Source organism: Cupressus sempervirens, chromosome 11 (genome assembly GCF_028749045.1).
Source record: "Cupressus sempervirens isolate cs-2001-9-10 chromosome 11, ASM2874904v1, whole genome shotgun sequence".
Lineage (NCBI taxonomy): Eukaryota > Viridiplantae > Streptophyta > Pinopsida > Cupressales > Cupressaceae > Cupressus > Cupressus sempervirens.
The window spans coordinates 361,738,095-361,751,831 of record NC_143128.1 but is presented as its reverse complement, the minus strand read 5'-3'; positions in this window follow the sequence as shown (position 1 = coordinate 361,751,831).

Here is a 13,737-nt window from a genome sequence, read left to right as displayed (position 1 = left end):
TGTCACTAATGATAAATACAACATAATGCCAACAATCTCCCCCTTTGGCATTAGTGACAAAAACACATATGAGCCTTATGTACACTGACATACTTATTTTGATTTTTCAAAATTGATCTTTGTAAAGTTGTTGTATATACATATCTTACATATCTCCCCCATACATATGGCATAATATATACAGAGTCTTTCATCCTTTTTATTCTATTCATAAATCAATCTATTTTCTCCCTTATTGTCTCCACAAGTCTCTTATCATCTCTTACTCCCCCTTTTTGACAATAATGCCAAAGAGATATGCAAAATATTCAAATAGAGACACCAAAATGTGAGAGAAATTCAAAGTGTACCTTGAGAATAAGAGCCAATGTCTTATCCCAATTGTCTTGCAAAATTTTGTAGGTAGAGATTGCCACTTGAACTTCTACAGAAAGTTCAATCATATGATTTGCTATGAAAAAATTGTTATCCTTGACCAATGTTTTTGAATATGCAATGTGTTTCTACATTGAGTCCATAACTGGAAGGATCATATTTTGTATATCAATCAGTGTAGACCTGATCCTGGCTTCCTCTCTTAACAATTCTACCTGCAAATCTGACAAAAAACTCAACTTGATGTGATGTGTTGAGCTTGAACTAGGGTCAAGTTGTAGCCTTTGAGCGCTTGCCTTCATATCAACATCAATCTTACTCAATTTCTCCTTTATATCCTTGGTGAACTTGGTAACATCCCAAAGCTTTCCAAAAAGTGATGTTACATTGCTGAAAGATTGTTCAAGATTGTTCGAAATTGTAGATAGCTCTACCTGGTTAATGGCAATGTGTTGAGCAATGTGCTCAAGCACCTTATTATCAAATTTATTTTCTGCCTTCTCAATTAACTTTTCTTGGCTAGAGGTATCCTCATTGAACTTATTTACAACTTCTTCTAATTGTAGCAAAATGTGTTGAGATGAGTCAACATCAACACCTATAGCCTTAGTTATTATATTTTTAGCATTCTCAATTATAGTAAACTATTTATCTCTTTCAGCTCTAAGTTACTTCTGCTTTGCCTTTTGTTCCAAAAGCTGACTAACTAGTATCATTTCATTAGTTGTGGCAGTATCCAGATCCAACTTAGGAATAACAATTTCCTTGTCCAAATCAATGTCTTCATCAATTTCTTTACCAGTAAGCAGAAGTTTTAGAGGAATCCTTGGTTTTACTTCTGAGTTTACTTCCTTGGACTTAGAAATGGAAACAAAAGTAGAAATTGTTGGACTTGAAGTAAAAACTTGAATGGGTCCAACTGAAGGAAAACTGAAAAAAGTGCTAACTGTATCCAAAACTGATGTGCTATCCAGAAATGAAGTAACAATAGGTGGAGCACAAACTAGAGTACTTACAAATAAAGAACTAATTGGAAAAAAAATTGATTCTATTAAAGCTGTAGTAGACAAAACTATAGAATATACTAGTAAACTTACGATACATGCTACTATAGAAGTTGACACAATTGAAGAACTGGCAGCTATGCATACTGCTGAAGTAGATGACTCAAGAGTTGATGAAGAGGGTTGTAGCTCGGTAGATGAGGTGGTAGACACTTCCATTATAGATACCTAGAGCTATGAGGAAGCAAATAATGATTTTGTAGATGATAAATCTGAAGTGGTTGCAATCATACTTGCTGAAACTAGCTCCAACCCAGATGATGTAGCTATCTTAGGTGGAGAATGAGGAAGGGAGGCTATAACTTGTGCTGCTATTTTCATTGGATCATCTTCTTCATCTCCTTCCTCTTTAGCTTCTTCCTCTTTCTCTTCATCATCAACCTTCAGTGCCTGATAATCTTCAACATCAAAAGTAACACATGGAGTGTTATCTTCTTCCTCATCATCATTGTCATCGTCATCATCCTTGATTTCCACTGGATCTTCATTGGGCTTACGCAAATGATAGATGTTTTTCCACATGTTTGTTGCATCTCTAACAACATGCTCAATGTCTTTAATCAAAATCAAACATGTATGGAATCTAATCATCATTTTTCCTTCATTGTTTTTCATTACTGCCTTGACTTTTGTATCTGTAAGATTAGGCAGTAACTTTCTCAAAGATTGCTCATATATATCTTTAGTTGTATGTATAGCTGATTCCCACCTTCGCTGCAATCTTGCCAACAATTCTTTTGAAATTTGTGGAGCAATCTGATCCAGGGAATATTTCCATTTTTCCATTTTGTTGAGTACTGGCTCCTCAATCTACATCTTTTTAGCATCAGTCCTTGTTTCAAATTTTAGGGCCTTGAAGTTTGTTATGCCTACTCCTTCTTCCATCTATTTTAACCTGTCCTGGAAGGTAAGTAGGGGCTTCACAAGCACAACTTCACTATCTCCTTTTCCTTTCCCTTTTGATCTTCTTGTGAATATAGTTGTGGAGGCCTTTGGAGGTTTGGTAATGATTACCCTTCCTTTCTTCTTTGCTGGCTCTACCTCCTTTTCAGATTCCTGTTCTTCTTTTTCTTCTTCTTCTTCTGATTCCTTAATATCTTCACCTTTACCCTTGGTAAGCATAAGAGGGCTGGTGGCAGTTTTCATCTTGGCTATCTTCCTCTTTTCTTTGCTTATTGCCTAGGGTAGCTTGATTTCAAGCTCAATTATTGCTTTGGCTTCATCGAAGATTCCAAAAACTGGTAGCTTAGGATCAACTAGTTCATTCACCAATGCTTCAATAATATCTCTGGTTTCATCAATATTGACCTCATAAGGAAGAGGTTTCACCCATGCAACTCAGGGCTTGACTACTTGAATATACACTTTATCATAGTCAACCATAAAACATACATTATCTTTGTAATCCTCAACAAGCTTGGGAGGAATCCTGAACCTGTTGTTCATCTTCTCTTTGAAATCTTCAAAATAATTGTCCATAATGATGTCAAAATATATACCCATTTCTACAATAAATTCATTTATATGATACAAGATAGGAACATCTTTTCTCCATACTACAAAACCCTTAGATGGGAAAAACTTTTGTACATAAAAGAAAAGGCATGTCAACAAAGAACCAAATTTGCAAGGGTTGTTCTTTGATGTCCTAATATTGTGCATATTTTTGTTCAATTGCTTCAACAGTGATTTTGACAGGTCAAATTCCATATTTTTCTTCACAACCTTAAATGTTAAATCCACTACCTCACATGGCACACTATTCAAATGACTGGAGCTATAAATCTTATGGAAAATGATGTGAATACCAAATCTCAATTCAACGTTAGAAATAGTGCTAATCTTTAGACCTCTACCATCCCACTCGGCTAGGGTTTTCTTCTGGAGTTCATCTCGACTGAGGGTATTTGTAGATTTTGCTTTGTTCAACATGGGGAGACCTATAATCTTATGTATCATCTTCTTCATGATTAACACTAGCTACTCTAACCATAATTGTCCATTGTGCACATGACTAAGAATGTACCTAATCCACTTAATCTAAAAGCTCCTTGGCATGTGTGTGGTATGGGTCAAACCTTAAAATTCTAACTGCTTATGCTCAAGTTTTAACAAACCATCAACACACATTTCTTCTAAGGCACTATCCATCTCTAGGGTTCCAATTTATTGAATAGAATGCTTAAAATGAGTGTGTATATCATTAATCAGAAGTACCTTGAGTGGAATATGGGATTGAGCTCCATTAGGGTCTAGTGACTCTGCAACTACTGTAACTAGCTTGAAATTTGGCGCTTTCCATTCCACACCTTTTACCAACATTTATGAACCTCTTTTTTCCTTGCTACTACTGGTGCTCCCAAATGCCATGGCTACTCAGTAAATGACAAAAAAAATTTGAACAAATTCTTCGCTCTAAATTAGCTCAAAATTGCCTAGATGCACCTAGAATCACTTAGCTCTATGTATATTGAAGTCACAATGAAAAATGAAGTCAAATTCTTTCCTTTTTTATGAAAAATTTCTCCATTAATGCTAGGTACCATAATGACATAGTGTGTGATAGACTGTCATCCACTCACTAGCTCAATAGAAGCTTGTGACTCGATGATCAAACAAAACTTTCATTACTCCCGACCTAGCTCGATTGAGTCTATGACCAACCTTGCTCGGTAAGACCTGATCTCATGTGATCCCATTGTATCTAAAATACTGATTTGGATCTTCTACTTTCTTTCATTTGGAACTAATTGAGATATGACTTGATGATACAGTTCCAGTTCCTCCTTCATGAATCTAATTGGAAATGGTGGAGTCACCCACTTCTTGAGTGATATTGCCATCATTTGAACTATTTTGTTCGATAGATTTGGGAATCTATTGTTGTCTCATTTGCTTCCTGATGTTATCAGCTTTAGCTTTCTTTTCATCTTCAACTCTTCCTATATTCACAGTTTTTAGCTATATGACCAAGTTCAATGCATGTATAACATCTTACTGTTGAATCCCTCTTTCTCAAGTGATGCCTTGTATAGTTTATGCCAATGTGTCCACATTCTACACAATAGTGACATCTACACCAAGTAGTGTAGTCCCAACCAAATATTGCTTTGACAATTTGTTCAGCTATATTGAATGATTTGGATATGCATTCAGATGCCTTGTGACCTTGTTTCTTGCATTTGTGAGATTTGCCTTCAAATTTTGGTTTGTTCTTGCATTCATTAGCTTTATGACCATGTTTACTACAATTGTAGCATTTTTCATTGAATTTTTCCTTTCCATTGCTCCAACATTTGTTTGATGTATGACCTAACTTACCACAGTGATTGCAAGTAGGTCTTTGATTCTTTTTGGTACCTTTTTTGGAAGATTCACCTTCTTCTTTGTATCCAGGTCTTGCTTTACCTTTTTGCCTATGAAGATTCTGCTCACTTTGTTGATTCAATTGATCCATGTTTGCTTGAGATTTTATCATCCTTTCATTGAGTTTCTTTTCAAAAATTAGATCAGCTTTCAGTCTTTCATTGATTTTCCTTTTAGTGATTAAATCATTCCTTAAGCTTTCATTTTCAGATCTCAGATTCATGATTTCCTCATTTGCATTGGAGAGTTGATTGATAAGACTTTTTCACTAAAGGGATTGACTTTGAGTTTCATTATTTCTTGTCTCCAATTCTTCACTTGCCTTATTCCTTTGTTCCAAGATTTCACACATCCTTATTGATTGAATTTCTTATTCTCTTTTCAATTTTCTTACCTCTTCTTACAGAGAGCCATTCTTTTCTAGCAGTTCTTTGATTGCCTCATTTGCTTCATCTGAATTGCTTGAGGGAAAAAAGTCTTCAATCTTTTTCTTCAACATACTAGTGGTCATTCATATGTTTTGCAAGTTCCTTCCTTCTTTTCAAGGATTGGGAAAGATGCTCTTTTTCTTCCTTGAGTTGAGCTATGGCCATCTCTAGATCTAGCTTCTCATTCTCAATAGCTTTATCAAGTCTGAATATCTCCACTGCCTTTGATCTTTGCTCAAGCTATCAAACTTTATCCTAAGAATCACAATGCTCTGATACCAATTATTGGAAATAATCAAGACTAGCTAGGTTACTGAGATGGGAGGGGTGAATCAGTAACCTCAAAAACTTTAAATCAATTCAAAACTTAACAATATAAATCATTCATCATTCATTCATCTAGTCTACTACATGCATGAGAAAAGATAAACATTCATAACACATGAACACAGTAGTTTGGTGACCCAGAAACCTTCCAAATAGAAAGTAAAACTAGGGTGGGGATGATACCCACAAAACTTCACTATTGCAGTATAAAGTTGGCCTGTTAAGGCTTACATTGACCACTTCTAATAATTGTCCTGTTAAGAGAAATTTGGACTACTAGATCCACTTTGTTAGAGGTTTTACAAACATATAATGAAGTATGCACTCTATTAAGAGATTTATACAAAGATTATTAAGTCTACCCTATTAAAGGATTTATAAAATTGATTCACCTGTCAGGATGAAACAGTAGATCTGACTTACAACTCGATTGATGTATAGATCCTTGAAGTGCAGATCACCTCTTGTGATTGATATGTCTTTTACTGCTCCTTGTAGACCTTGTTGAATGCTATGCTCTATTGTTGATTTTCATTCACTCTTCTCAAAACATTACATATCCATTCCTTGATATTCTCGTACTACTTTGCAAATGATACAATACATTACATATATACCATTTCAATATTTCCAATTACAAGGTCGGCTAAAACAGAAGTAAACAAAATATTACTGAGTCAGCCAAATAGTAGAAAACTTGGGTTATGAAGTTGACTCGGTGAATTTCTAATACTCGGTGTCCACTGCATTACTTAGCATCGTCATGCACTCGATAGAAGTAGAAGCTTGATCCATACTAATCACATAATGTAGCTTCAAACTTAGTAACCATTAGAGACTTGGTAGATACTAAATTCTTTGTTTACCTTGTTTTCACTCGGTAAATGCTACACATCCATCACTCGATAGATATTAGCTTCTCATCACACAAACTAATAACTTGGTAGACACTAAGAAGCTCAGTGACCATTATCTACTTGGTGAACACTGTAAACTCGGTAAACACTGCTAGACTACATATTCGCTCAGTAGCTTTAGTAATGCTCGGTGAGAACTGTTTAACTACTAAACTTACTTGGCAACCACTCAATGCTTAGTATAAACTATAGACTGAGTGATGAGTTCAGTAACCATTCAAATTTGAATAAGTGTTGTCACTAATGACAAATACAACATAATGCCAGCAATAATATCTTTATTGTTCATCGCCAAGATAATTATATTTCATTTTTGCTTACCAATAATCACTAGGTGTTATAGAGAATTTCGAATGAGCAGAAAGATATTTGTTCAATATTTAACTCATTTGATGTATCTCCTTTGACACACAAAACTACACAACATCCTGATCGCAAGGAGTCCTTTCTCTTCAAATAGTCCTGCGATCTTGCATAGGCATGAAAATGCACATTTTGAGAGATCATACTGCCATCATTATAAGTTATGGAAATCATGTACTTTCTATCACTAATTGCCACAACACAATCCTCCCCTTTCTGATCACCAAAAACACTTATCACCAAGACATACATCGATATAATATATTTATCACTCATCGCCAAGATGACTATATTTCATTTTTGCTTGCCAATAATCACTAGGTGTTATACCAAATGTCAAATGAGTAGAAAGAGATTTGTTCGATATTTGACTCATTCGACATATCTCCTTTGATGCACAAAATTGCACAACATCATGAGATCGCAACAAGGAGTCCTTTCACTTCAAATAATCCTATAATCCTGTGCAGGCACAAAAATACACCTTTTGAGAGATCATATTATCATTTCCATAAGTTATTACAATCATGTATTTTCTATCGTTGATCGCCACAACACAATCCTCCCCTTTTCAATCATCAAAAACACTTATCACTTAGACATATATAGATATAATATCTTTATCACTCATCGCCAAGATGACTATATCTCATTTCTGCTTGTCAATAATCACTAGGTGTTATAGTGAATGTTGAATGAGCATAAAGAGATTCATTTGATATTTGACTCATTTGGTGTATCACCTTCGACACACAAAACTGCACAACATCGTGAGATCGCAACAAGGAGTCCTTTCGCTTCAAATAGTCTTGTGATCTTGCGCAAGAATGAAAATGTACCTTTTGAGAGATCATACTACCATCACCATAAGTTATGACGATCATGTATTTTCTATCATTGATCACCACAACACAATCCTTCCCTTTCGATCACTAAAAACATTTATCATTGAGACATATAGCTTTCCACTTGCTAATAATCGCTTGGTGTTATAGTGAATTTTGAATGAGTAGAAAGATATTTGTTTGATATTTGACTCATTCGATGTATCTCCTTCGATGCACAAAACTACACAACATTGCGAGATCACAACAAGGAGTCCTTTTGCTTCAAAAATTTGTGTGATCCTGCGTAGACATGAAAATGTACCTTTTCAAAGATCATACTGCCATCACCATAAGTTTTGATGATCGTGTATTTTCTATCATTGATCACCACAACACAATCCTCCCCTTTTCGATCATCAAAAATGCTTATCGCTAAGACATATAGTGATATAATATCTTTATCACTCATCGCCAAGATGACTATATTTCATTTCTACTTGCCGATAATCACTAGGTGTTATAGTGAATGTCGAATGAGCAGAAAGATATTCGTTCGATATTTGACTCATTCGATGTATCTCCTTCAATGTAGGAAATTGCACAACATCATGAGATTGAAACAAGGAGTCCTTTCGCTTCAAAAGGTCTTGGTATCCTGCACAGGCACGAAAAATCCACCTTTTGAGAGATCATACTACCATTGCCATAAGTTACAGCGATCAACACAATTCTCCCCTTTTCAATCACCAAAAGCACTTATCGCTGAGACATATAGTGATATAATATCTTTATCACTCATTGCCAAGATGACTATATGTCATTTCCACTTGCCGATAATCACTAGGTGTTATAGAAAATGTCAAATGAACAAAAAGATATTAAGTTAGATATTTGACTCATTTGATGTATCTCCTTCGACACACAAAACTGCACAACATTGTGAGATCGCAACAAGGAGTCCTTTCACTTCAAACAGTCCTGCGATCCTGCACATGCACAAAAATGCATCATAGTTTTCAACTTGCAAATTTTGAATGAGCAAAAAGTTATTCATTCAATATTTGACTCATTTGATGTAGCTCCTTTGATGCATGAAACTGCACAATGTTTTCATTCACTCAAGAATTCCTAAAACTACACAATTGTATATGGTCAAAAATATGTCAGTTTTTCTTCAAATAAGTATTCTGATTTGAGGTAAAACATCAAATGACTCTTCATTAAAATTGAACCTTAATCATTTTGAACTTGATTAAAATGACATAAATTGGTTGAATCCTTAACAAACTATAACAGATTCATTTTATAAGCAAATTGTTAGTAGAGAGATTTTTCATACAAGTTAATTCTATTATCATTTGCATAAGTTGATTTAAATCCACACTCTGTAATTTTGTTACAAGATCTTATGCTTTTTTTTTTGGCATAAGATCTTGTAACAAAATTTTAGAGTATGGATTTAAATCACAAAATTCTAAGAAAGCCAAAAACAAAAGCATAAGATCTTGTAACAAAATTATAGAGTGTGGATTTAAATCAACTTATGCAAATGATAACAAAATTAACCTGTATGAAAAACTCTCCACTAACAATTTGCTTATAAAATGAATCTTTTATAGTTTGTTAAGGATTCAACCAATTTATGTCATTTTAATGGAGTTCAAAATGATTAAGGTTCAATTATAATGAATAGAGTCATTTGATGTTTTTTTATGATAAAGAATCTTTATCATAAAAAACATCAAATGACTCTATTCATTAAAATTGAATGTTATAGTTTGTTAAGGATTCAACCAATTTATGTCATTTTAATCGAGTTCAAAATGATTATGGTTCAATTTTAATGAATAGAGTCATTTGATGTTTTTTATGATAAAGAACTATAACATATTCATTTTATAAGGAAATTGTTAGCAGATAGATTTTTCATATAGGTTAATTTTGTTATCATTTGCATAAGTTGATTTAAATCCACACTCTATAATTTTGTTACAAGATCTTGTGATTTTGTTTTTGGCTTTCTAAGAATTTCACTTCTTTGTAACCTACAATTAATTTAGAATCTTTATCATAAAAAACATCAAATGACTCTATTCATTAAAATTGAACCTTAATCATTTTGAACCCGATTAAAATGACATAAATTGGTTGAATCCTTAACAAACTATAACAGATTCATTTTATAAGCAAATTGTTAGCAGAGAGATTTTTCATACAAGTTAATTTTGTTATCATTTGCATAAGTTGATTTAAATCCACACCGTAATTTTGCTACAAGATCTTATGCTCTCTTTTTTGGCTTACTTAGAATGTTGTGCATTCCTTATAAGCTAAAGAGAAAAACTATATATATATATATATATATATATATATATATATATATATATATATATATATATATATATATATATATATATATATATTGCCTTCACTTCTTTGTAACCTACAATAAAATGAAAAATCTTTATAAAATCAATGAAAGATAAGATAGGTGAGATTTATTTATTTTTAAAAAGCTATCATAATATTATGTTAATAAAACATAGACAAGAAAAAGAGACAAAAACTCTCTATTTTTCAATCATCAATAACCATTTTTCCTATAAACTCTCTAGTTTATGACCTCATAAACTATTCATTGATCTAACATAATTGATATAGTTGTACATTACATTGCTATTGGTACAGATAATTCAAAGTAACATATGTAGCATGAGATAGAAGATGGGAAAACAATATCCATGAACTGATGGGAAAGAACAATATCCATGATTTGAAAGGTGGTGTGAAAACACACCATTAAATATGAAAATGCGGGGAAATCCACACTCTACACAAACAATATCCATGAACTAATGGGAAAGAACAATATTTGTGATCTGAATGGTGGTGTGAAAACACATCGTTAAATATAAAAATGCAAGGAAATTTGCACTCTACACCCTTATGCCCCATATTCGGCGAGCAACACTCTCATATGTTGCTCAATCTTCCCATTATTGTCTATATTGTTAGATGGTCAATCCTACATAAACAAACTAAACATGCTTGAAAAAGTAAAACTTGATTCTTTTAAATGGAATAAACCAAGGAGTAGCATCAAAAATATTGACTGTTTACAAACATGAACAATAAACAATCATTAGATAGCTCATTTTTTATCAGCATTTCTAGTCTCGTAATATCAGCAAACTAGGATCAATCAGAAAAATATAAAAGAAAGACACTTTGTCAATACTGTTGACAATCCTATCAGGAAGCACATACATAGGAAACCAAATAGTGAAAAAAAGACAAGAAATTAAAAAATATCCAAGAAAATCAGGAATATACTTATAACATGGGACAGAATCATGAACTATACAATCATCTACCAAAACACATCTCTATCAGCATATGCTCTCAAGTTCTACAATTAAGCATTCATCATTTTCTACTCCTTGGTGTATTCCACGTAAGTATAGTTCAACTATAGATCTAAATAACAATGAAATGAACAACTATACCAAACATTTACGAAGTCATAAACTATGTATAGATCAAGTATGTATAGATCCATGACAATCTTGGCTCTGATCTATACATAGTTCATCTACACATAATAGTTTATGATTTCATTAACTATGTATAGATCAATGCTTTTATGTCATTACCTATGATTACTTGTATATATCATAGTTAAAGCTCTGATTATTTGTACCAACAACAATGAAATGTACAACTATATCAATAGTTTACGAGGTCATAAACTATGTATAGATCAAGAATGTATGGATCCATGCAATACCATTAAACAAAGGCAGCTCATAAACTGGAATTACTTCAAATGCCAATCATGTCAATGCCAATGAAATGAACAACTAAACTATGTAAAAATTTGTTTCTATTCTGCTTAGAAAAATAGTCAAATATGTGCTCAATAATGAGTTCCAATTTAGTGTTGTGAGAGATCAATGCAATACCATTAAACAAAGCCAACTCATAAACTAGAATTACTTCAGATGTCAATCATGTCAATGCCAATGAAATGAATAACTAAACTATGTATTGATCAATGCCAATCATGCCAATGAAATGAACAACTAAACTATGGATAGATCAAGTATGTATAGATCCATGCAATACCATTAAACAAAGCCAACTCATAAACTAGGAATACTTCAAATGCCAATCATACTAATGGCGATGAAATGAACAACTAAACTATGTAATAGTTTGTTGCCAATCTTCTTAACAAAATAGTCAATATGTTCTCAGTAATGAGTTTTAATTTAGTGTTGTGAGAGATCAATGCAATACCATTAAACATAGCCAACTCATAAACTAGAATTTCTTCATATGCCAATCATGCCAATGCCAATGAAATGAACTAAACTATGTATTGATCAATGCCAATCATTCCAATGAAATGAATAAATAAACTATGTAACAGTCAATTTATGAGATAAACTATGTATAGAAACAAAAAGTAAATGAACTAATAGTCAATGGATAAAATCAAAGTAACAGTCAAAGTAAATCAAGAAACTCTAAAAGTAGCAGTCACCAACTGAAATAACTAAATTGCACCAAATGTCATTGCAACCTAGTCCTCTCTCTCCGCCTCATCCATCATTAAGAACCCTCTAGCTCTTTCACGTTGAAGCATGAAGGTGTTGTGTGCTTTCAATAAAATACCTTGACTCAATTCAGGGATGCCTTTGAGAGTGGTATACGCAACACTCAAAACATTATCCTCTTCAAATTTATCCATTTTTACAATCTGAGGCTTACCAAGGCCATCTTTGAGTTGCTTCATACTTTCGCATATCACATCCAATGATGCAACCAAAGTTGTCTTCTTCCTCTTTCCCCTTCTTGATGATGATGGTAGAGGAGCCCCTCTACCACTTGTACTTCATCCAAATTCGGTTGGTTGTCAAGAGGTGTACCGCAACCAGTATCAGCTTCATCAGGTGGATGGAATGCATGATTCATAGGGTGCCCTTCTTCAGCATCAAGGGGCATTTTAACTGCATAGCCTTTAGCAATTTCATTGCCGACAATTAAAACCAACTCATTGAAATATTGGAAGGGTGATCTCTTATAATTTTTTTCTTTTTTTAATTCTCTCCTCTATATGTAAGCATAAATAAATGGATTAGGTTGTTAATCTTTCATTATTAAAATAAGAAGGCAATATTTCTTCAATCAAAAGAGTACAAAGATCATCCTACCTTCAAAAGGTCATCCCACACAGAATCCTCAGCATCCACAGTTTGAGTTGCTTCATTCCAAGCAAACCCACTTGTATTTCTCAAGTCCTTCATTACTCTATATCCTAATTTCCATGTTTTCAGCTTATTCTTAAAACTAACTTGTGAAAGATTCAAATTCATCTCTGCATTGAATGTCCTCTCTATGGTGGTCCATGCTCCTTTTTTAAAACCACCTTCACCTTTTTGTCTGAGATGAACTTGTTCGAGGAGCAAGTCTCAAAACTTGTTTGACATCTTTTTTGTCCACATTATCTTCTTTGAAGAAGAAGAAGATATGTGGCTCGCATTGAGGGGTCCATCCATCTCACTCAAACTAATGGGAGAATCCATCTGGCTCGCATTGAGGGGTCCATCCATCTCACTCAAACTAATGGGAGAATCCATCTGGCTCACACTAACGAGTTTGTCCATGCTCATCATGAGCTCAGTATATGCCATACTCTACAATTTTTGTTTACAAAGTATATATTATTGTCATTGCTTTAAACATATGACAATTTAAACTAATCATATGATTCTAATTGAAAGTTAATGCTCTTTAAGTTTAAATGGAATGCAACAAGGACTAACATTAGAAAAATAAGATTTTCAGCAAATTCATTGTTCTCTTATTAATAGTGGGCTTATAATCTTCATCATTTGGTACTCCTTGTTGTATTTCATTTAAAATTGAAGATGATAAACTTTAAATTTTAATTTTTAATACATCCTAATGCAACGATGCTAACATATTCAATAGCTATAGACATATTGCAATTTAAACAAATAATATTATTGAAATTGAAAGTTAATGCTCTTTAAATTTAATTGGA